Here is a 23,570-nt window from a genome sequence, read left to right as displayed (position 1 = left end):
GCGGGGGCGGCGGGGCCTGCGGGGATCCCGCCCGCGCCCCCTCGCCCTCGGCAGGTCCGGGAGGGGCGGGCCGCAGGAGGAGGACCGTGCAGGGCCTGCTCGGGCCGGAAGCCGGGGAGTCGCGTGAGCGCCGCCCGCCGGGCCGGCCCTTCCCGCGCGGCCAGGCCTGGGCCCTCGGGCCGGGGTCCGCGGATGCGCGGCCCTGTGAGTGGGGGAGGGCGGCGGCGCGCTGGCCGTCGCGGCTCGTTGTTGGAGGGCGGCGGCCGCGGCCGGGGCAGGGCGGGCCCCGAGGACCCAAGCGGGGCCGGGTCCGCGTTCTGTGGGGTAGCCTCGGCGGCCGCCAGGCCTCCGTCTTCTCAACAGGTCCTCCCGGGCCTCGGCGCGGCGTCCGGAGCGGGGCCGCCGATTGCAGGCCCGCCCGGGACCCCGGCTTCCACGTGGACGGCCCCTCGCGCCCCCCACCCCCACCCCCGTGCGACCCGCGGTGCGGTGTTCGTGGGGCCTGGGCCCGGGTCTGGCTGGGCGCTCAGGGCAGGTGCCTGCAGGTTGGAGGGACCCACGGGTGCCCCGAGGTTTAGGTCCTGGGCCCTTAGGTCCGCTTCATCCGGTGTTTTGCATCCTACAGTAAGCCTGCCTAAAAAGAATTTAGTCTGTTGAAAAGCAGAAAGTAAAAGGCTTGTTTGGTTTTAAAGTGAGAAATGAAGTAGTTGTAGCTTTCTAAATGTGGGATGCATAACCTTTTCGGGTTTTGGGGTCATTGACTCTAAAGGTTGGAAGTTATCGAGGAGACAGTCTTGGTTGTACTTTAAAAGTTTGCTTTCTGGTAAGCACTGTCACCTTTGTGGTTTTTCTGAATTCTGATTTGTACAGTAAGAAGATAGAATATGAATTTTGTACAGGCATGTTATTTTCCACGTCTTTGGCGAATTGGCGCTGGTTATGGTCATTTTTGGTGGATCTTTTATAGGATGGTTAGGCTAGAGATTCAAAGAGTAGGAGATGTGGGATGTGATTATGAGAGAATCAAATTTTTTTTTTTTCTTAACTCTACCTGTGGTTAACAGAGGATTTCTGTCTTTTACATGGTACTTTCTCCCCATAGATGTTCATGAGAAAACTGAATCTCCCTTTCACATTCCGTAAAGTGGGCAATTTATTTCTGCAGTTACCTGTTGCAACGTGTTTAAATACACCTGTAAATGATTTACAGAGAACGATCACTTAAAATGTTAATTTTCGCTTCTGAGCTCATGCTGAATATTCCTGGGACCTGGTTATGTTGGTACTTGGAGTGAGGTGTCTTTTTTTCCGATTTCCTTGAATTGACACGTGTTTATGTAAACTCTTTCCTAACTCTACCCCTTTTTCCTTAGGGGTTGTTCAGGTAATTCTCTCACGTGCACTGTAATAGAGACACCCATGCACTTTGGCAAACCTTGAGACATTAAGTTAATGAAGAATTCCGGCTTTTGTAATAGAGGTATCAGATGCTGCCTTCATATTGCTTAAAGACCTAAACCTTTGGCGTCCTATTTCCTTTACCTTCCTTTACTATCCATCCATTAAATTCTACATAGTAAATGTCATTTAGGTAAAGAGGGTGTATCTGGAAAAAAAAATGGAGTTAATGGTCAGACTTTGCCTTATGATAGCTAAACACTTTTCACTGTTTGAAAACCTTGGACTTAACACTGAACTTTTTTTAATAGGGTGATTAGATTTTTTTTTTTTTTTGTCATTTAGATCAGAGAGGTGGCATAGCAAAATGATCCCTGAGCCAGATGACTTGGGTCTGAATCTCCTCTGTCAAAGTAACAGCAGGCAAATTAATTACATTTACCATGCCTGGTCTCAGTTTCCCCATCTGGAATACAGGAATGATAGTAATTGTACCTACCTCATAGGCCTAATAGTGCATGGATCACTATTAGACTAATTCAGTTCAGTTGAGTAAAATTCAGGCTAATAATTTAAACTCGTGTACAGGAGAGAAGCTCTGAAATTACAGCACATCGTGCTCACATGTGTCTTGTTTACCGATTTGTGGTGGTGTGCACCTCGGAATCTGTGTTTTCAACTTTAGTCATTTCAGAAAGTTGGAAAACAAGCATTTGTTTGTTGTAGTCCTTGTGGTTCATTTACTTGAAGCAGTGTTAAGGGTCTTTTCATCATTACTTTTTTTTGCTTTTACTCTTTTTTTTTTTTTTACTGGTAAAGTATACATAACAAAATTTATCATCTTAATTTTAAAGTGTATAGTCTGGTGATATTAAATTCACACTGTTGTGCAGCCATCACCACTGTCCATCTCCAGAGTTCTTTTCATTTTGTAAAACTTAATATCCAGTCATACAAACACTGACTCCCTACCTGCCTCCCCCCGTGCCTGGCACCCACCTGTCCTGACTTCTGTATCTTTGATGAAGAGTCTGGGTAACTGAAGTACATGGTGTGAGTTCTTGTTGTAACTGTTGGTAATCAGTGAATCATTTTCTCTTTTCTCACATCTGTCACCTTGTCTGCAACTGCTTCAGGTCGTATGTTTTATATTTACTTGAAGCAGAAGGACTTTCTGAATAAAGAATAACTGCTTGTCATCTCTTCATTTGGAAGAGGAATTCATAACCTTCACCAATATTTTTACTAGGAATTTTGACAAGTAAAAAATAACCGAATTGAGTTTAATTTTTACCTGTATGTCTTGAGCAGTAACTTTAAGTTACTTTTTGTGGTGGCGTTGTCAAAATTTAAAAAACAAATCTGCTTTGGTGCGGTGATTTCGTGACAGTCATTAGTGATCTAAAGGTTCTCTATATCATCAGTGGTTTTGGTCTTGATTTTTGAAACATTTGGTATCTACAAGTTCATCACATAAATGAATACCATAATAATATGGACCAAATGGTGTATATTCATTGAGTCTTAGCCATTGTGCAAAGTACTTTACATATGCTGTTCCACTTCTAGAAATCCTACAGCACAGCAGTCTTTGTTTTAATATGAGAGACCCCACCACCTCCTACCACACCCCATTCCAGCGTACGCTCTTTAACAAGAAGTGGGCAAACGAGGGGTTTTGTGAGAGAATGTGCTCTGTAGAACATAAGTTTGAGGATCCCTGTGATAGGAGGTAAAGTGATACAAACGAAGCTTAATGAGAGGGAGAGAACAATCCAAATCTAAATACCCAAGAGTATGGTCTTTTTGAGTAATCAAGTCTTAGCTGTATTATTTTAAACGTGTCGTACCGCCATAAGGAAAGATCTTATCACACGTATGTGTGCCTGTTACGAATAATTTTTCAGGCAGAAAATTCTTGAAAAGTTGTTTATTGTGAAACTGCTGTATTATACTTAATGCAAAAGTTATTTACAAGTGTAAATAGTCTGTATGTTTACTTGGACGTTAAAAAGTATTTGTGTAGTAGTTCATTATTTAGTAGGGACATTTAGTATATTGTTAGATACTTATTTACCTCAATTTTACAACTAATCTATGTGGAACTAATAAACATTTAGACATTTAGTCTTTCATTGTATTATATTTTATATTCAGTAGTAAAAGGTTAAATGTTTGCCTAATTTTACGTGAATTTAAAGAAATTACAAAGGTAATGGGATACTGTTAAGTCCACATTTTTCAGGCAACCTAGGACTCCTCTGTTCTTCAGTGTTGAGAGGAATATATCTCGCAGATCACATTATATTGGAAAAATGTGTATTGATGAAAACTTGTGTGGTGTTTTATTTATTTTGTGAACTGAGTAATATTTAAATATAGTAGGTTACCTAATTTTGTTTTAAATAAATGCTTTTGTAGTTCACATTACTCCATAATTACTGTTTCATAAGATTACATTAAAATGTTGTATTTTCTGACAATAGGTAGAATGTTTTAATATCTCGTTCATTAAACATTGTTCTTTATGGAAACATAAATATTGTTCTTTATGTTTTAGACACTTGCTAGGTAACAATTACTGAAGCAAGTGAGAGGTGACAGAAGAAAGTAAGGATAGGTGCCATGGAATAGTATATTGCATTTGAGTTAAGATTACTTTTGAGGTTTTAACACTGATTTCAGATTTATTCTGATTTGTAACTTTGTGATTTTATTATGTTCATCACATGAGGATTTTTAAAAACAACTTTGTTGTGATTAATACTTTTTTATGTTCTTCAGATATTATCTAAGTATTTAGTGAAAGGTAGACCCGCTTAAAAATTTTAATATTTTCCCCAGTTTGATATGCTTACATGCTAAGTAAATTTAAAATATAACGAGGGAAGAATCTTCTTACCTAGGTAGGCATGTATCATGTAAACACAAGAATATTCAAAATTTCTAATGGATTTGTGGGAAGTTAGTCACCTAATGCTAATTCTCACAATTGGGATTAAAAAATGCTAAGTTTGTTTTTGTTGTTGTTTTTTAATCAGGAAGATACAGGGATTTATAGCAGGAGAATCTGTCATAAATATATTTTAATTTGCTGTGTATTGACATTAGGTCCTTTGAGAAGTTCACCTTCCAGGCAGTTTTAGAAAGCCAGGTTCTATCATCTACACCATGCTTGTGGCGGCACCATTTTCTTTTTTTTTTTTTAATTTTTTTTTTTTCAACGTTTATTTATTTTTGTGACAGAGAGAGACAGAGCATGAACGGGGGAGGGGCAGAGAGAGAGGGAGACACAGAATCGGAAACAGGCTCCAGGCTCTGAGCCATCAGCCCAGAGCCTGACGTGGGGCTCGAACTCCCGGACCGCGAGATCGTGACCTGGCTGAAGTCGGACGCTCAACCGACTGCGCCACCCAGGCGCCCCAGCACCATTTTCTTAAGAAGGTGTCACTTAGTGAACACCTACTTTACTAGGCAGTTATACTCTGGTTCAGTCTTCGCTACAGCACAAGGAGAGAAGTGTTATTACGGTATGATTATATGATAAGTTACATTGTTACAGTACAGTTGTAAGTACCCTGTGACTTACAAGGAGACAGCTGGACCCAGTGGGTTAAGTACCAGTGCCAGAGGTCACACAGCATACATGATCAAATGGGTTTTGAGTTCAAGTGTATGACTGCCACACTTACACTCTATTTGGCTGCTGTTTCCCTAAAACCTACCAACTACTGGGCTCTTTTTACTGTTATACCTTCATCCTCCAAATGTACATTTATAATCCTGAAAAAGCACACACAGAGTAATAAAAGAATTTAACACTATGCCTACTCTCCTTACAAAAAGTAGGAGGTGGGAAGAAAGGACTGTTAGGTACCTCCTGGTAATCAGAACTTTCCAAATGCAAAGTTCTGGTTAATTCCAATCTCTCTGGTAAATGACAGCTAGTAATCTGAGAGCAGGCATCAATGATTGGCTCATTGTCTTGCTGTCACTATTGGCAGTCACACTATGAAGATAACTTGGTGCAGGTGTTGGGGCCAACTTACAATCTTCATTTTAAGACTTACATATAGAAATGTCTGAGAATTTTCAGAATTCACTCCAACAATAGAGTGTTCTTGCTATATTAGAGGGAAAAGTCATTGTCTTGAGGAAGCTTTTAGCATTCCCTTTGCTAAATAAGTTCAATTTGGATGGAAGTAGCTAATTTCTTGGAAGTAGCTGTAAGTACTGAGGCTTCAGAATTCAGTAGGTGTTTACTATTATCTAAAATAAAGTAATATGAGAACCATATGGTGAAGAGAGACCTAGATGAATGGAGTTGTAGCCTGCACAGATCCAGACCATCCTGATACTCATCAGAAGGGATGTTAGAGTGGGATATTAAACATGGTTTTCCCATTTAATGGCTGTAGAAAGATTTTTAGGAAGAAGGCTTAATGAAAGGGTGAGCATGGAAACCATCTTGGCTTGAAAGCTGTTGTGAACTTTTTAGTTTTTTTTTGTAGATTCTTATCTGCCTGTTGATTTTTTTTCTGTCTCAGAAATGCACCTGAGAAATGGTGTCTGGGAGATCAAGTCCTTAATTTTTGGGTTTTGACATGCAGCATGTCTACTTTACCCGATCCTTTCAGTAGGAACAAGTGAGATTAATGTATTTGGGATTTCCACTGATACCATATTTAATTTTTCAGGCATTTTATTTATCATTAGCGGTGTTGTCTTTTTAAATTATAGAGTACATAAAATTTAAGGTGATTTATTTTTCTATTGTACTTATAATTTAACCTGTTTTTTAAGTTTATTTTTGAGAGAGAGGCAGAGAGGGGGAGAGAGTGTGCACGTGCACACAAGTGGGGGAAGGGCAGAGAGAAGGAAAGAATCCCAAGCAGATTTCCATGCTGTCAGCCCAGAGCCTGATGCGGAGCTCGATCCCACGAACCGTGAGATCATGACCCCAGCCGCAATTAGATACTTAACTGAGCCACCCAGGTACCTCTACATATTTCTTATATTTTAAAACATTTAATATGTAATGTCAAAAACCTGTTATCTCTTTTTTGAAATACCTTCTTAGTTTACTACTCTGCACACCTGTATTAACACAATTTTAAGAAGTCTCTTGTAATCTCTAGTCATGTTGGATTGTTTCAGGTAAGAAACTTCTGTTTGAATAATTTGAAACTTAGATTTTATTTTCTGAGGATTATTAGAACTAGCTTCTAGTCCCCATTATTTTCAGGTGAACAACCTGAAACAAACACAAAGCTGAACAACCACGAAGCCAGTTTAAAGTTAGGCTTTCTCTTGGCTCCCTACTTCTGTAGAAGCCAGGGTAAACGGCAGCTGGTTTTTAGATGGGGAGGAAGCAGCCCTGTGCACACTTCATTCCTACTGGTCCCCGGCTTCTTACTGCTTTTTCTAGTTCTACATCATGTGACAACACACAGCTTTTAGAGTGTGTTGTCATATTTTCTTACCTATAAATAGTTTTCTCAGTTTTAGAGTACCAGATATGTTCAAAAGCAATTATTAAATTGCTGTTGTTAGAATCGCATTTTTTCCCCCAAGAGAACACTTTTAATAAAATGAGGCACAATGTTTAATAAGGCAAAAATTCACACAGAGGGTTAATATAACATCACATTCTCTTGTGTGTCCTGTGGGGAAAAAAGGAGGTATAGAATTGAAGTAGCTTAAATTTTTTTTAGAGCCTTTACCATTACAAAGTAATATATAAGTTTGATGTACCTAACTATCTTGTTCTGAAAATAATTTTTTTTAAAAAATATTTATTGTTAAGAGACAGAGAGAGTGTGAGCAGGGAAGGGGCAGAGAGAGAGGGAGATACAGAATTCGAAGCAGGCTCCAGGCGCTGAACTGTCAGCACAGAGCCTAATGTGGGGCTCAAACTCATGAACCGGGAGATCATGACCTGAGCCAGAGTCAGATGCTTAACCGACTGAGCCACCCAGGCGCCCCTGAAAAGAAAATTGCTGAATCATGTTGCTGAATTACATTTATTATCATAAAGTTTTAAATACCTATATATTTACAGATATTCTTAATTCGCAAGATTTCAAATACATAAAATTAAGAAATCAGACACTGAAAACTAATTTGACTAAAGTAAAAGTACATACATTTTCCATAGGCGGACCTCAGGCAGTCAGGTCTCTCCATGATGATATTGTTGCAAGGTGATTGTTGAAGTTAGTATTCCTTCTCAACATACATCACATCAGTGACCGCATCAATGTCAACCATTTAAATTTAAAAGGATTCTCTTGAAATATCAGTTGTAGACAGAAGAACTAACCAATTTAGTAATGTTTTTGTAGGACCAGCAATAGCACTTTTAATCTTCTCTCAGCTTCTTTTAACTACAATCTAGAATAAAACAGTTGTATCCCATTTATTCACAGCCAAAGAAAGTAAGTTCTGCTGAGTGCCCATAGTCAATTCAACCGTGGCTTTCTGGTACAATGGTATATAAATAACCTTCATTAAACTAGTAAGTTTTAATATTTACTAGATTGAATACTGTACCTTAGGACAAATTGAGACTGTCAAGTCCCAGGTAAAAGTCTAGTAGCACCCACATCAGTATTACCCTGTGAGTGTTCAATAATGTTTGGTGTTAGTGAACTGGTATTTTCTACCTCAATTCTTAATATGGATCATAGAAAAATGGAGATGTTGACATGAAAAATGTTAGAACATAGCCCCTTGCAAGCTAGTGTTACAAAGACACCACTTACAAAATATCCTAGGCTTTATAGCAATAAAATCTTTGTATCATGCTATTGATTCGAAGTTGGTTAGAAGGCCTAAGATATTTTGTGAGTGGTTTCTAACCAACTTCATATGAATTGTATTTTAAATAGCATCGTCTTCTAGAGTTTCACCTTGAAGAATAGAGTGGGGATGTTAGACGGGTGTAGGACCAGGAGTCAGTGTTTGTTCCTCAGTAGCGGTGCCGCTTCCTAGAATGATTCTAAATACTGTAAATAATAGGAGCAGGATCACAGGAAGTTTGATTTATAGGAAGTAATTGAGAAAAATCTGAATTCTTTCATATGAAATGCTGAACTGAATGCTGGCTGTTGCGGCATCTGTCCTCCGTGTCCTGGACCCCGGGTGGCGGGAGGCTCTGCTTCTGGTCTCTTCCCTGCGCTGAGGCCTGAAATCTGTTACCAGGCAGTGCACGGAGGTCTCTGTGAACGTGTCCTTCACTTTCTCCCCTGGGGACTACGACAACCCTGTCATTCAGGAAATTTTGGCCTGCTGTTATGCCCTGCTGTGCTTTATGTAAAACTTCTTTAGCCAGTAATTGTTTATCCTTCCAACAGTGGGTTTTTGTTTTTGTTTTGCTTGTTTTCCGTGAGCAAGTATATTGGTTAATATTAATAATAGTTTGTAACCTTTGGTTGGGTATCCACCTTTCACTTCCTCATTCCACTGCCAATGGTGAAGTCAACTCAAAATTTACTTGACAGTTTGTGGGCATTTACGTTCTCCGCTGAGTCTCGTCTTCTCCACCTTACTGCCAGCCGTCAGTGATTTGTCCCTCAGTTGAACTGCATTAGCCTCAGCTGGTTCGTATTCTGTTGCTTGTTTTTATTTACACTTTACCCCATAATCATCTTGCCAGTTCCTTGACCTGAGAACCCTGACGGAGATTTTGGTATAATTCCTAGTATGGTGCTGCACGTGGTACGTGGAGGTGGACAAGACTGCCTGCGTATTGTAGGCACTACACCACCATCTGGGCTCTAAATCCTGCTGGATTTCTCAGCTGGCCTCATTTTCCACTTTCTGTCCTGACTTACTAGAGCCCTTTCTCCTGGGCGAAGTGTGGGAAGTAACATGCTGCACCTGCCGTCCTCTGCACCTGTGCTCTGCACAGCTGCCCTCCAGAAGCCTCTCACCTGCTGTCAGACACATTGGACATCTCCCACCATCACAGAATAACACAAAACAGCAGACATCGTGCTGAACTGCACACCTGCTCTGGTTTTCTTTTCTCCTGTACTAACCTTTCTGAGCACCCATCAAAAGAACCGTTCCCCCTTTGTTTCTCCACTTCTTCTAGTCCAGTGTCCTCCACCATCGGGTGATTGAAGCTGCTCCAGTGAGGTCATGGTGACGTGACCTGTCGGGCTTCATTCTGTGGTTGTGAGGCACAGTTGACCATCCCCTCCTTGGTTTCTGAAATGCCACACTCTTGAGCTTCTCTTGAGCACTTCTGACTGCTGCTTCTGTGTTTGCCAGATGCTGCTGCCCTTTCTCCTCCTCTTTCTCCTCTTTATTTTAGAGGGAGACTGTGCTCCATCCCACAACCCTGGGATCAGGATCTGAGCCGCAATCAGGAGGCAGACGCTCAACCGACTGAGCCACCCCTGCACCCCCGAGATGCTCTTCTACCTAGAAGTGAACGTGAGGTGCCCCTGTGCTCTGCCCTCGGAATCCTGTTCTTTTCCTGCCTGGCTCCCTCCAGAGTCTCATCCCTGCTCATGGTCTGTTATCATCAACATGGTGGTAGTTACTGTATCAGCTTAGATGCTTTCAGTTCAAACTCGGAGAAGACCGTGGCTCACACTGGAAGTCCAGGGATAGGACGGACTGTGGGTCCTCCTGTCAGCAGCTTGGAGGCCTGTCTTTCCCTTGTGCAGTCACCCCTGCCCCCAGCAGCAGCTTTGTTCTGAGACTAGTGCCCCTCATGGTTGCAAGATGGCTGCATCACGTCTAGAACTACTGATACTCACAGAAGGAGGAGGCTGTTTTTTAGGGGCAAGGGCATCTGTCCTAGAAGTAGAAGTGAGGAGGGTGGAATTACTATGACTGATACTGAATAACCCTCCGAGCCAAAAAGCTGTTGGGGAACTAATCGCTTTCTTTGGCTGGACAATTCTTCAGTGACTTCCCAGTGTCTTACATTATAGTCTTGAATCCTTCATAATGGCTTGTGAAGCTCCTCCCTGCAGTCTGGCTCATGCACACAGTACCACCTTTGATGCTACTCTTCCTTTGCTTCAGCCTTGCTGGTTAATTTTAAATGTCTGGAGGCTTTGGGTTAAATGTCACTTCTTCAGGGAGAGATGCGGGACCACAACCTCTTCCAAAGTGCTTCCATACTTTTTTTTTTTTTTTTTTAATGTTTATTTTTGACCGTGAGAGAGATGGAGCATGAGCAGGGGAGGGGCAGAGAGAGAGGGAGACACAGAATCCAAAGCAGGCTCCAGGCTCTGAGCCCTCAGCACAGAGCCTGACGTAGGGCTCGAACTCACAGACCACGAGATCATGACCTGAGCCGAAGTCGGACGCTCAACCGACTGAACCACCCAGGGGCCCCATGCTTTTTTTTTTTTTTTAAAGTATGTACAACGTGGGCCTTGAACTCAGTCCCTAAGATCAAGAGCTTCCTGAGATCAAGAGCTGCACACACTCCACTGGTGGAGCCCCCTGGGCATGTCTGGTTGCAGCCATTTCTTTTTTTTTTTTTTTTAATTTTTTTTTTCAACGTTTATTTATTTTTTTTTGGGACAGAGAGAGACAGAGCATGAACGGGGGAGGGGCAGAGAGAGAGGGAGACACAGAATCGGAAACAGGCTCCAGGCTCCGAGCCATCAGCCCAGAGCCTGACGCGGGGCTCGAACTCACGGACCACAAGATTGTGACCTGGCTGAAGTCGGACGCTTAACCGACTGCGCCACCCAGGCGCCCCTGGTTGCAGCCATTTCTAAAGCTGATGTGATGGGATTATTTTAGAAAATAATGTGCCTTCATTAACCAGAGTTAATAATTACATACTTCTTGTAGTTTCCTGGGGACTGCCTCCCCTCCCCCTCGTTCCCAATAACCTGTAAGTTTACAGGTTAAAATCCTTCTTAACACAGTGGCCTAGGAGTTACTAAGCACAGGCCAGAAATGTGAATGAGACCAAACCTTTTTTGACACCTTTCTTCAGGGTTGCAGGAAACACATTTTAACCAAACTAAAACTCAGAGTACTTTAGGAACAGAGGTTGTATTAAAATGATGGGTATTTGGCGCTTCAGCTGTGGAAAGTGCTCATCAGTGTCTGTTGTCTGTGTCCTCTCTTGCCATACACTTTGCTACGTGTAAGGTAGTGGTTAAGATTTCATAGTTTCTGGAAGATGTAATAAAACATGGAATTCAAAGATATTATAAGCTTTGATATGTTTATTACATCCATTCAATATAAAAAGACAAGAATGCGTGTTACCCAGGCCTGCTCAGAGGTTAGGTGTCAGCTGAAATGCATTCTTCTCTTGATGTTTGCCGCTGTTCCAAGAGTGCATGCCGGGAGCCCGCGTGCCACTGTCTCCCCCTGCTTTGTGTGTTTGCGATCTGTGATCTGCAAAATGGTCCCATAACTTCTTAATTCTCCTCTTGTCATTCATTATAATAAAATTCACGTACAGTAAAATAAGATTTGCTCCTTCATGAGAGTAAAATATCCTTAAGTGGACTGCTAAATAATTGAGGGTTTAAACATTTTTCTTAATGTTTATTTTTGAGAGAGAGACCGTGAGAGCCAGGGAGAAGCAGAGAGAGAGAGAGACAGAATCTGAAACAGGCTCCAGGCTCTGAGCTGTCAGCACAGAGCCCCATGTGGGGCTCGAACTCATGAACTGGGAGATCATGACCTGAGCCGAAGTCGGACACTTAGCTGACTGAGCCACCCAGGCGCCCCAAGGGTTTTAAAAAATTCTCATTGGGGCGCCTAGGTGGCGCAGTCGGTTAAGCGTCCGACTTCAGCCAGGTCACGATCTCGCGGTCCGTGAGTTCGAGCCCCGCGTCGGGCTCTGGGCTGATGGCTCAGAGCCTGGAGCCTGTTTCCGATTCTGTCTCCCTCTCTCTCTGCCCCTCCCCCGTTCATGCTCTGTCTCTCTATGTCCCAAAAATAAATAAACGTTGAAAAAAAAATTAAAAAAAAAAATTCTCATTGAGTCTCATGTAATCAGAATCTACACAGTGGAAAAGTTCACCTGCAAAGTTTGGTCTAATTTCATGCATTAAAGAGATGATATTTTATAGGCAAACGTATTAGGAAGAAAGAGAGGTCTGTATAAACCGATTAAATTCCTTCAAAGATTTATTTGTTTTAAAGTTTATTTTGAGAGAAAGAGCGTGTGCTAGCAAGTCAGGGAGGGCTGGAGAGAGAGAATCCCAGGCAGGCTCCACACTATCAATGCAGAGCCTGACATGGGGCTCAAACCCAGGAACTGTGAGATAATGACCCGAGCTGAAACCGAGTTGGATGCTTAACTGACTGAGCCACCGAGGTGACCCTTCATTCAAACATTTATTAAGCGATAGGTGTTACCTGTAGTATAAGCTCTCTACAGCGGATGACATGGACCTTCCTGTTGTCCCTCTGCTGTTGAACTCCTTAGTACAGTGCTGACGTGTACCTAAATAGTTCATACTCTGTCGCTTCTGAAGTACAGAATTGTTATGTCTCCTTCAAAGTTGATGTTTACCATTGTACAATCTGCAAATTATGACAGATTCCTCTTGGAAAAAAATACTTGAGAAACGACGCCTTCTGGTTAACTTAGCATGGGCTGGTATGGTTGCTGTGTTGTAAATAATGGCTTCAAAAAATAATTCTCGACACAAACATTATGACCCTGTTCATAGTTTTTTAAGTTCCTGAAAGACCGTGATCATGTCATTTTAACTGACTTGTTAGGAAATAATGTTAGGAGTGACAGGGAATACTGGGAATAATGTTATGAGGGACAGGGAATACTCTGCCATGGTGGCAATGATCAGCCTTGGCTGTATAGCTAACTGGAAAGCTCATAAAAGCTTTGGTTTTCTTCATCTCCCTGCTTAAAATGGTTTGCAGGATGTTCGCTTTATCATGTTATAAAAATGACTATTTAAAACCTCTGAAAAGTAAAGATTACATTTTATTATAATCATAGTCCATCTTTTTACTCACAGTAATGTTATGTCAGGTCACCACAGACAGGGAATTCACCAACATTGATCCTTTGCTTCTGAGGGAAAAATACAGGGTTACGTTCCTGCTAGCCCTCTGCTTACGTTTTTGTAAACCGAAATGCCATTTCTGTTCTACAGTGTCATTTGCTAAAATCCTTATAAAACAAGCCAGTATATGCAGGCAAATTTAACCTTTTTTCATATGGTGTCACTTTTTGAAACATGGCAGGCAGCCAGCACTACCTGAGGAGGATCTAGCGTTTTCTTGACCCCAGGTAACTGGACTGTAAATTTCTTGGACTTTCACCTCAGAACAATGCTGTCCACTACACTTTTTGATCTGTTATCATCGCCTGGATCCACGAATGCAGCTGCTTTTCCATCTTTTGAGCACCGTAGGTGTTACCGTAGCACTTTCTGGAGTAGCCTCAGGCACGAATGGGTGCACTTCTCCTGCCTGGTTCTGGGTGACGGGGCAGGTGAGTTGTTAGGGACAGCCCTGTGACCGGCTGCCTGAATGAGGCCTGCCTGACACGCGCACCCTCTCCAGGAGGCAGCCACAGCCTGCTGTGCTCAGGAGCCCTCGCTTAGACTGTTCAAGCTGGGAGATCACCAACAGAGCGCAGAAACGCAAAAAACGTGCATTAAGTAGACTGCAGAAAGGGCACTGTTTACTGTCTGGGCTGGAACAGGAGGCGGAATGGGAGCTGGGAAAGTGTCCTGTCCTGAGTGACTGTGGCCACAGGTGCGGATTTCAGCAAGAGGGGAGTTCACACGTGTGAGTTCTACAAATGATGAGAATCTGCCGTAGGTATGTATCTGAAGTTTTTCTGTGTCAGGGCTTTTATGTTCGTTTCATGTTTGTATCTTTTATTTTTACCCGAAAGTTCATGGCTACACGTGAAATATGAGAAAATTCCTCTTATTTTGACTTCCTTTAATTGGACATCTTTTCCTAGTGGTTTTTTCTGTAGAGAACACAGATAAGCACTTGTGTAGAAAAGGGTTACACATGTTAAAAAAACGTGAAGACATGTTTGGCCTCAGTGGCAATCTTAAGAAAAGCAAAATAAGATAGGATACAGTTTTTGCACTTTTGGTTTTGGTTGAAAATGAAAACGAGTTGTTGGAGCGCGTGGCTCTTGATCTTGGGAGTGTGAGTTCGAGCCTCATGTCGGGCATACAGAGATTACTCAAAAAAGAATGAAAAGACCAAAAAATCTAGAGAGGCTAACTGATATCCACAGTGGTTAGAAATCTAAAAACTCATACCCTTTATTTAGAGAACTCCTACCCTCTTACAGCATGACCCTGGGAAACCATCTGTCATCAGGGTGGTGGTCTGATATTTGGTGGATATTTAAAACAGCTTTTAAAGGAAAAGCGCATCTTTTAAGAAACATGCATGCTGGGAAGAGGTTAGTGGGTCAGTGGTGAACAGTAAGGGAGGAGATAGAAAATTAACAAAAGTCAAGCACACATATGTAAAAAGCATGTCTGATTTGCAACCTGAGCTCACCACAGGACATGTGGCAGTGTCTGGAGACCTGAGACATTTTTGACTGTCATGCCTTCGGAGAAATTATTGGCATCTAGTGGGTAGACGTCAGGGATTCTGCTAAGAGCCCCACAGCACAGACACCTGCTCTGTGACACCCCGAGGTAGGTAGGTAGGTGTCTCTGCGCATGGTGACCACCCTGGGTTATTAGGGAAATGTGTTTGCTATCTCTACATGCTGTCTAAGCAGCTAGACTGTGTCTGATAGATGTTTGATTGCCAGTCACCTTGCTTTAAGGAAATTTTAACGCTTAAAAAAAATCATCATCAGGGGCACCTGGGTGGCTCAGTCAGTTAAGCAGCTGACAAGCTCAGGGCGTGATCTCATGGTTCATGGGTTCGAGCCCCGCGTCGGGCTCTGTGCTGACAGCTCACAGCCCACTTCAGATCCTCTGCCTCCTCCTCTCTCTGCCCCTTCCCTGTACTCTTTCTCAAAAATAAATTAAAAACATTTAAAAAAATCATACTTACTTGGAAGATTTATACATCTTGTTTTTAATTATTTTAAGTTCCAGTATAGTTAACATACAGTGTTATATTAGTTTCAGGTGTACAATATCATGACTCAACAGTTCTTACATGTCTTGTTTTTAAATAAGGATAAACTATTTTTGTATTTTAGTTGTTTTACTTATGAGTCCTGTAACAGTAACTCTTTGGAAAAGCTTTTTTCCTTGCCACGTGATTAATTTCTTAAGATAAATATAATTAGATATGATACATACTTTAGCTTAAAGACACTTATTTAAATTAAAAAAAAAAACAACTAGTGCTGTCACGTTTAGATAGTGTGAAAATCATACATTTGGAGGTAGATTGGTGGATTATATTCTTTTGAGAGACAGCATAGTATGGTCTGCATTTTCATCACTATCCAGCACATGACTCAGAGTACTTACCTAGTAAAAGCACAAAGTAATTTGAGTCAGATTAGGAATACAAACAAAAAATACCTTCATATTAATATTTTAGGTTATGTAGGTACAGATCTTTTCATTGATATTTGAAACTTGGCAGTATATAATCTGACATTTCTTTGATATTTTTTGGTGGTAGAAGAGGATATTATAAAGAGTTTTAAGTTTTTTTAAACTGAATTTTATAATTAATTGTTATTTTCTGTTATTAAGGATCAGCTACTATGTACAGTATTGAGTGTTTGATACCTAGGTCTTGGGAACTTGAGGAAAGTAATTTAGATTTAAAATACATGGCAGGGGGTGCCTGGGTAGCTCAGTTGGTTAAGCGTCTGACTTCGGCTCAGGTCATGATCTCACGGTCCGTGAGTTTGAGCCCCCGTTGGGCTCTGTGCTGACAGCTTGGAGCCTGCTTCAGAATCCGTGTCTCCCTCTCTCTCTGCCCCTCCTTCACCTGCCCTTTGTGCTCTCTCCCCCTCTGTCTCAAAAATAAGCATTAAGATTTAAAATCTGTGGCAAAGGGGCACCTGCGTGGCTCAGTCAGTTAAGCATCCAACTTTTGGTTTTAGCTTAGGTCATGATCTCACGGTTTCTGAGTTTGAGCCCCACATTGGGCTCCTTACTGACAGTGTGAAGCCTGCTTGGGATTCTCTGTCTCCCTCTCTCGGTCTCTGCCCCTCCCATACTTGCTCAAAAAATAAAGTTAAAAAAAAAAAAATATATATATATATATATATATGTGTGTGTGTGTGTGTGTATGGCAAAATGTTAATTATTAAAGCACAGAAGATTCATGTAATTCTACTTTTGTAAGACTCCTCACGTGAATAAGCTGTGTCCTTTGGCTTCTGTGACTTGTGTTTTAAGTGCGCAGTTCAGTGGTTTCTAGCACATTCTCAAGGTGGCACAGCGCTTTCACTCTCTAATTCTAGAGTATTTTCACACCCCATAAGGAAACCCCGAATCCATTAACATATTCCCCATTCACCTCTCCCAGCCCGGGCAGCCCCTCCTCTGCTTGCTGTCTCTGTAGATGGGCCCATTCTGGATGTTTCCTGTCATTGGGGTCCTAGGGCATGTGGCCTTTTGAGTCTGGATTCTCTCACTGAGCATCGTGTTCAAGGTTCACCCATGCAGGTGTCCGTACTTCCTTCCGTTTTATGGTTCAGGAGTTTTCCGTTGTATGAGCAGTAACCTAGTAGATAGACCATATTTTATTTATCCAGTCATCAGTTGATGGATATTTGCGTTGTTTTCATTTTTTGGCTGTTACGAATCACGCTGCTACGTCTATATCCACACAAGTTTTGTTGGACATAGGTTTTTCTTTTTGATTGAGATCTAATTGCCATAACAAGGTGTACTGTGTGTTGATTTGATACCTTATGTGTTTCCATATGATTATACCATGGAGGTAGCCAACACCTCTATCACATCTCATAGTTATGATTTCTGTTGTGGTAAGAACATGTAAGATCTGACTGCTCAGCAACTTTCAAGTGTATGATATAGTATTGTTAACTGTAATTACAGTGCTATGCATTACACCCCCAGAACTCATTTATCTTCAAATTGGAAGCTTATGTCATTTGACCAACATCTCTCCAATTCTCTTGGTCATTTGCCTAGAAAAATTGCTGGGTCATATGCCTCCTCTCGAGAAACTGCCACACTATTTTCAAAAGCCACTGCATCATTTTACCTGCCCACTAGCGTTGTGTGAGGATACAACTTCTCTCCATCTTAGCTGGCACTTGCTTTTGTCTTGTTTTTTTGAGTAGAGTTTTCTTATGAGTGTCAAGTAATATCTCACTTTGGTTTTGATTTGCATTTTCCTAGTGATCCGATGATGTTGGGCGTCTCTTCATGTGGTCGTTGGTCATTTGTTTATCTTCTTTGGAGAAATGTCTCCTTATATCCTGATATCTTTTCATATCATTGCCCATGTTTTAAGTGGGTTGTCTTTTTATTATCAAATTGTAAGAATTTTTTTTTGTAGAGTATGCATAGAAGTCCTTTTTCAGATATATGATTTGCAAATATTTTTTGTCTTATGGATTGTCTTTTCATTTTCGTGATGGTGTGCTATGAAGCAAAAAAGCTTTTAATTTTCATGAAGCCCATTTCTTGGTTGCCTTTTCACATGACCCCTCGTTCTTTTTTATACCTGCTTTGTACTCCACTGGGTGGGTGCCCCATGCTATGTTTAACCAGTCCCCTATTGATTTAGTATTACAGATAGCGCTATAATAGGCTTTTTGCGCATATCATTTGTGATTGTGTCAGTGATATTGCTAGCCCAACTAGTAAATGCATACATGATTTTGGTGGTTACTGCCACCTTCCTCACATGAAGACTGTGGTGTTTGTGTTCTTACCAGCAGGGTGTGAGGAGGGTTGTTGCTGTGCTGCTGTACAGCAGAGGATATTGCCAGGCTCTTCTACTTCCAATAGTCTGATAGGTGAGAAATGGTAAAATGGAGTCTCAGATTACTCTTCTAAAAGATTTTCGTAAGCACTTGGGACTAAATCTCAACTTTCTATCTTGATGCATTAATCTCTTTTCATGTGCCAGTCCCACACTTATTAATTATATTTACTAATAATTAGTTATGTATTAATTCCTGGTAGGGTTAGCTCTTCCTCATTGTTTTTCTTTTTGTGAAAATTCTTGCTATTCTTCCTAATGAAGTTTTATGAAACCGTTTTCTTTAAGAAAATAATTTTGAATATTTGATTGAAATTGTATTACCTTCTAAATTACTCAGAAAGAATTGGCATTTTGATGATCCTGAGCCTTTCTACCTGAGAACATGGTATCTTTCCAGCTATTTGATTATACATTTGTGTTTTTCAGGAGCATGTTATAACTCTCACCATATTGGTTTGTGTATTTCTTTAAGTTTATGACTACTAGATACTTCATTGTTTTTAATCTTTTGTTATAAATGGGATATATTTTTGTTTCTTCTAAATTATGTATATGAAGACACTGCTGCATGTTAATTTTTTATCCTATTAAATAAAGTATTTTGATTGAATTTTTTATTCTTCTTAGTTTTCTGGATACATAATCATACCATCTTTGTGTGCAAATAGAGGTATTGCTACCTTCCCCCCGCATTCCTGTTCCTCTGATTGCTTCCTCTTGTGTAACTGCACTGATAAGTACCTCCAGTGCAGTATTAAATGAGAACAATGTAGTGAGGACCCATAATTCTTTATTTACTCTAGCAGAGTAATTCATTAATGCTGACTTTGTTGCTACATGCATGTATATGTACACATAGTTCCCTCAATTCATTTTTTTTTTACATGAATGGATGTTAAATTTTGTCAAGCGCCTTTTCAGCATTTACAGAGGTGATCATATTCTTCTTAGCCCTTCTCACGTTAATTATGTTAATGTATTTCCTAATATTGAACCATCATTTCATTCCTGGAAAACTGCATTTATTTTAATGTGCTGTTTGGTTCTGTTTGCAAAAATTTTATTTAAGATTTCTGCAAGGATATCCATAAATTTATGTGTATTGTTTATTGTTTATAGTATAAGTTTGTGTGTTTATTGAATCTAAGAAATTCTCCATTTCACCCTGTTCCCTCTTATGTTTCTCTCTGATGTGGACAGGATACTCTCCGGTTCTGCCTTAGAGCACTCACTCCAGGAATTTGCTGCCTGCTTCCTGTGTTCAGTCCTGTTTCCTAGATAGCACAGGGTTCCCGGGTCTTCCTTAATTATGGTGTATTTATTCATATTCATAGCTTCCTGAAAAGGGGTGCATAGGGCATTCTTTTCCGGGTTATGTGCAGATGGAAAATCTCTTTGCAATAAATTCAACCTTCACTAGTTGATTGTTTGCATAGTTACAGAAATTTGGGTTGAAAATAATTTTTCCTCAGCATTATAAGGCATTCTCCCATCGTTTCCTAGCTTCTACATTGCTGTTGAGAAATCCGAAACATCTCAGATTGTGGCAGCCTGGGGGCTCTGCTGCTTTCCGCTGGTGTTCTGACCTTTGAAGGCAGCGTGCTTTGGCCCTCCTCCCATTCCTGTGCTGGGCACCTGATGGGCCCTTTCCCCTGCACATGCCTGTCTTCATTGCTAGGTTCTTTCCTTGAATTATTTCTTGGATAACTTTCTCCCCTCCAGATACTCTTTCTGAAACTCTTGTTATTTGGATATTGTATCACCTATAAGATTTTCTCCTCTGGTCTCCTGTTGTGCGTTTCTTGTCTTTTTCTTTAACTTTATGGGACATAGCCTAAACTTATCTTCTATTCCTTTAGCAGGGTTTGTTATTCATCATCTTTAAATATTTTCTCAATATTCCTGTTTACAATGTTCTATTTATGGGTTCATAGATACATTTTCTTTTCCATCTCTTTGATATTCGTTATGTGTATTTTGAAAATCTTTACTATTCCTGCATTTTCTGTTTAAGTCTCATGTCCTCCCCCACCTCCCCTGGTTTTCTGTTTGCATGATACGGCCTTTTTCTTTGTTTTATTGAGAAACTGTTCACCAGTGTCTAGTGATCCTTGGCTGTCTGTCCATATTTAAGGGTGAGGCACTAGAAAGATATTTGAAATTCTGTGTGTGGGCTTTTACAATAAGGATGTCAGTGGGCCAGATGGCTGCTTCTTAGTTTCCCTCGGACATCAGTGTCTGTGATAATTTAATTTCTCCACAAAGTTCTCATCTGGCCTCTTGCCTGAGCCTGAGATTAGGTACCTGGAATTTAGTGGTAGAAAGGAGCTGCCAGGTATTTACAATTCATCGTGTAGCTTTTTATTGAACCTCCTGTTTTTCGCTTGTATATCACCACCACCCTTGTTGCTGCCAGATGCACTTTCTGGTTCTACCTATTCATAGCCCCTGCCTCCTGTTCCCTCAGGGATGAGGATGGGTGGATGTCTGATTGAACCTGCCTGACGGCACTACAGCTGCAGGAGTCTAATGGCTTCTTATCCAGTCTATTAAGTAAGGCCATTTATTCAGCATCCCTGGTTATCCCTGCACCTGCTGCCTCCTGTTCCCAAATTTTCCTGGAGTTGTAGGCCGGTGGCTTGCTTCTCATTACTACACCCCTGTGTAAATTTGATCTTTCACTCTTTGGCCAGAACATTTATAGTTCATTTATCTTCTTATATTTTTTCATTTTTTTGTAGAGTATATGTTCATCAAAGATATTTTTTTTGTTTGTTGCTTTTAGAGAAGGGGATAAAATAGAAAAATCTTTATTCTGTCATCTAAGGATTACTTTCTTTTTTTTTTTTTTTTTTAATTTTTTTCAATGTTTATTTTTGGGACAGAGAGAGACAGAGCATGAACGGGGGAGGGGCATAGAGAGAGGGAGACACAGAATCGGAAGCAGGCTCCAGGCTCTGAGCCATCAGCCCAGAGCCCCACGCGGGGCTTGAACTCACAGACCGCGAGATCGTGACCTGGCTGAAGTCGGACGCTTAACCGACTGCGCCACCCAGGCGCCCCTAAGGATTACTTTCTTAAATCAGATTGTTGCCTCTTCTATTCTTCTGAAGTTTAAAATCCTGTTTGTTGCTGCCTATTGAAATTATGTGGAAATCCACACTGGTGTGGTCACTCTGGACTTTGGGTCTCAGCATACCTCTCTGTCTCTTTGCACATTACAGCCACTGTGCATTCTGCCTTCCTCCATCCCAGGCTTTCTCACATGACTAGCTCTTTTTCATCATTCAGGTCTTACCTCAAATAGAATCTCCCTAATATTCTAGGATCATCAGGATTGGTTAGGTTATGCTGCCATAACAAGCAACCTCCACATCTCAGTGGCTTTAAAGAAGAGTGATTCTTGCCCATCTGACACGTCCTTTACAGATGGTCTGGGAACACTGCTGTGCACTGTCCTCATTCTGGGACGTAGGGTGACACAGCAGCCACCATCTGGCTTTACCCATGGCATAAAGAAAAAAGGGCATACCCTATCAGAGAGAGAGAGAGAGGTTCTAAATCTTCCAAAATGGAATTGGTATAGATCCTTTTTACGCAGATTCCATTCGCCAAATCTAGTTACGTGGCCAAACCTAATTTAAGGGCAGTGGGGGAGTTCAGTCCTACTAGTGCCAGGGACAAGAACTACAAATATCTCGTGAATGAACACTAATGACACTGCCATGGCAATGTGACCAGCCAGTGTAAAGGAGCTGTACTAGGCAGGGTTCTCCAGGGACACAAACCCACAGGACACATGCACGCACACACGTGGAGATTGGTTTTGCACTTTGTTTATGGAGGCTGGGAGGTCCCCAAATCTGTAAGCTGGAGACAGGAAAGCTGGTGTTGCGTTCCTGTCCAAGTAAAGCCAGGGGAGCTGATGGTGTAAATCCCTGTCCCAAGTCAGAAGAAGAGATGAGCTGACCAGCCACCCTAATAGGCCCAGGCCCCCCGTGGATTGGAGGAGGCCCGCTTTTGTGGGGAGGGAAGTCGCTTTACTGAATGCACCCATTCAGATGTTGATCTCACCCAGAAACTGTGTCTAACCAGCCTTGGGCTGGTGGCCTGTGAAATTGACACGTAAAATTAATCGTCTCAGGAGGCCTCACCATTGCCTTTTATTTTCTTTATAGGACTTGGCACTGTCTGAAATCATCTTGTTTTTATGTGTATTGTCTGCCCGACCCCCTTTCTGAGTTGTCCACCACGTCCTGAGTACCTAGAGCAGTGCTAGGCAAACAGGCGCTCATAAACCTGTGTACGTGATGACCCAAAGGCTGGTTTTTAACAGGAGCACGTCATGAAAGCCTTTGCTGCTGAAGAGACTGCCGTAAGACTGCTTCTCTCTTTTCTTTCCTGCCCAGTAAACAAAATCAGGTATGCTTTGTGTGAACTGCTGTAGACAGCTAACAGTAGTTTCCTTTAATATTGTAGAGTTAGTGGTTAAGTGTTCGAAACACTTTAGTAAAAGTAGTTAAGAAATTACCTCCCATTTGTAATGACATGGATGGAGCTAGAGGGTATTCTGCTAGGTGAAATAAGTCCATCAGAGAAAGACACATACCATATGATCTCACTCATGTAAATTTAAGAAACAAATAAGCAAAGGGAAAAAGAGAGGCAAACCAAGGTACACTGTTAACTATAGAGAACACACTGATAGTCACCAGAGGGGAGGTGGGTGGGGGATCAAGGATGCACTTGTTATGAGGAGCACCGGGTGATGTATGGAAGTGTTGAATCACTCTATTGTACACCTGAAACTAATATAACACTGCCTGTTAACTAATTGGAATTAAAATAAAAACTGAAAACCACTTCAATTAAGAGAAAACAAAGTTATGCCAAGAATACAGTGTATGTGCTTGTAACTTCATAAACTTAACTGATGACATCAGTTTATATCACTGGTTAAAATTTTCGTCCGGGGGCATCTGGGTGGCTCATTGGGTTAAGTGTCTGACTCTTGATTTCGGCTCCCATTATGATCTCCGGGTTTGGGAGATCAAGAAACGGGTCGGGCTCTGCACTGACAGCAGGGAGCCTGTTTGGGATTCTCTCTCTCTCTCTTTCCCTCTCTCTCCCTCTCTCTCCCTCTCTCTCTCCCTCTCTCTCTCTCTCTCCCCCTCTCTCTCTCTCTCCCCCTCTCTCCCCCTCTCTCCCTCTCTCCCTCCCTCTCTCCCTCTCTCCCTCTGTGTGTGTGTGTGTGTGTTTGTGTGTCTGTCTCTTCCTCTGCCTCT

The 23,570-nt window shown here is 41.6% G+C and overlaps 1 protein-coding gene across 8 annotated transcripts in view; it reads left to right on the top strand.

The window, feature by feature from the left end:
- Positions 1 to 23,570, top strand: part of ZMYND11 (zinc finger MYND-type containing 11) — a 136,214-nt gene that overhangs the window by 752 nt on the left and 111,892 nt on the right. The window contains exon 1 of one of the 8 annotated variants that reach the window (XM_040451588.1): positions 182 to 204. The exons of the other annotated variants lie outside the window; for them this stretch is intronic. The gene's annotated coding sequence lies outside the window, so the exon portion shown is untranslated. Of the gene's footprint in view, positions 1 to 181; positions 205 to 23,570 lie in introns of those variants that run through there. 8 annotated transcript variants of the gene reach the window in all.

This window comes from Herpailurus yagouaroundi, unplaced genomic scaffold (genome assembly GCF_014898765.1).
Source record: "Herpailurus yagouaroundi ecotype Mexico unplaced genomic scaffold, PumYag 203, whole genome shotgun sequence".
In the NCBI taxonomy this organism is placed as follows: domain Eukaryota; kingdom Metazoa; phylum Chordata; class Mammalia; order Carnivora; family Felidae; genus Herpailurus; species Herpailurus yagouaroundi.
Note: the sequence above shows the minus strand (reverse complement) of the source record. Positions and strands in the feature narration are given on the sequence as shown.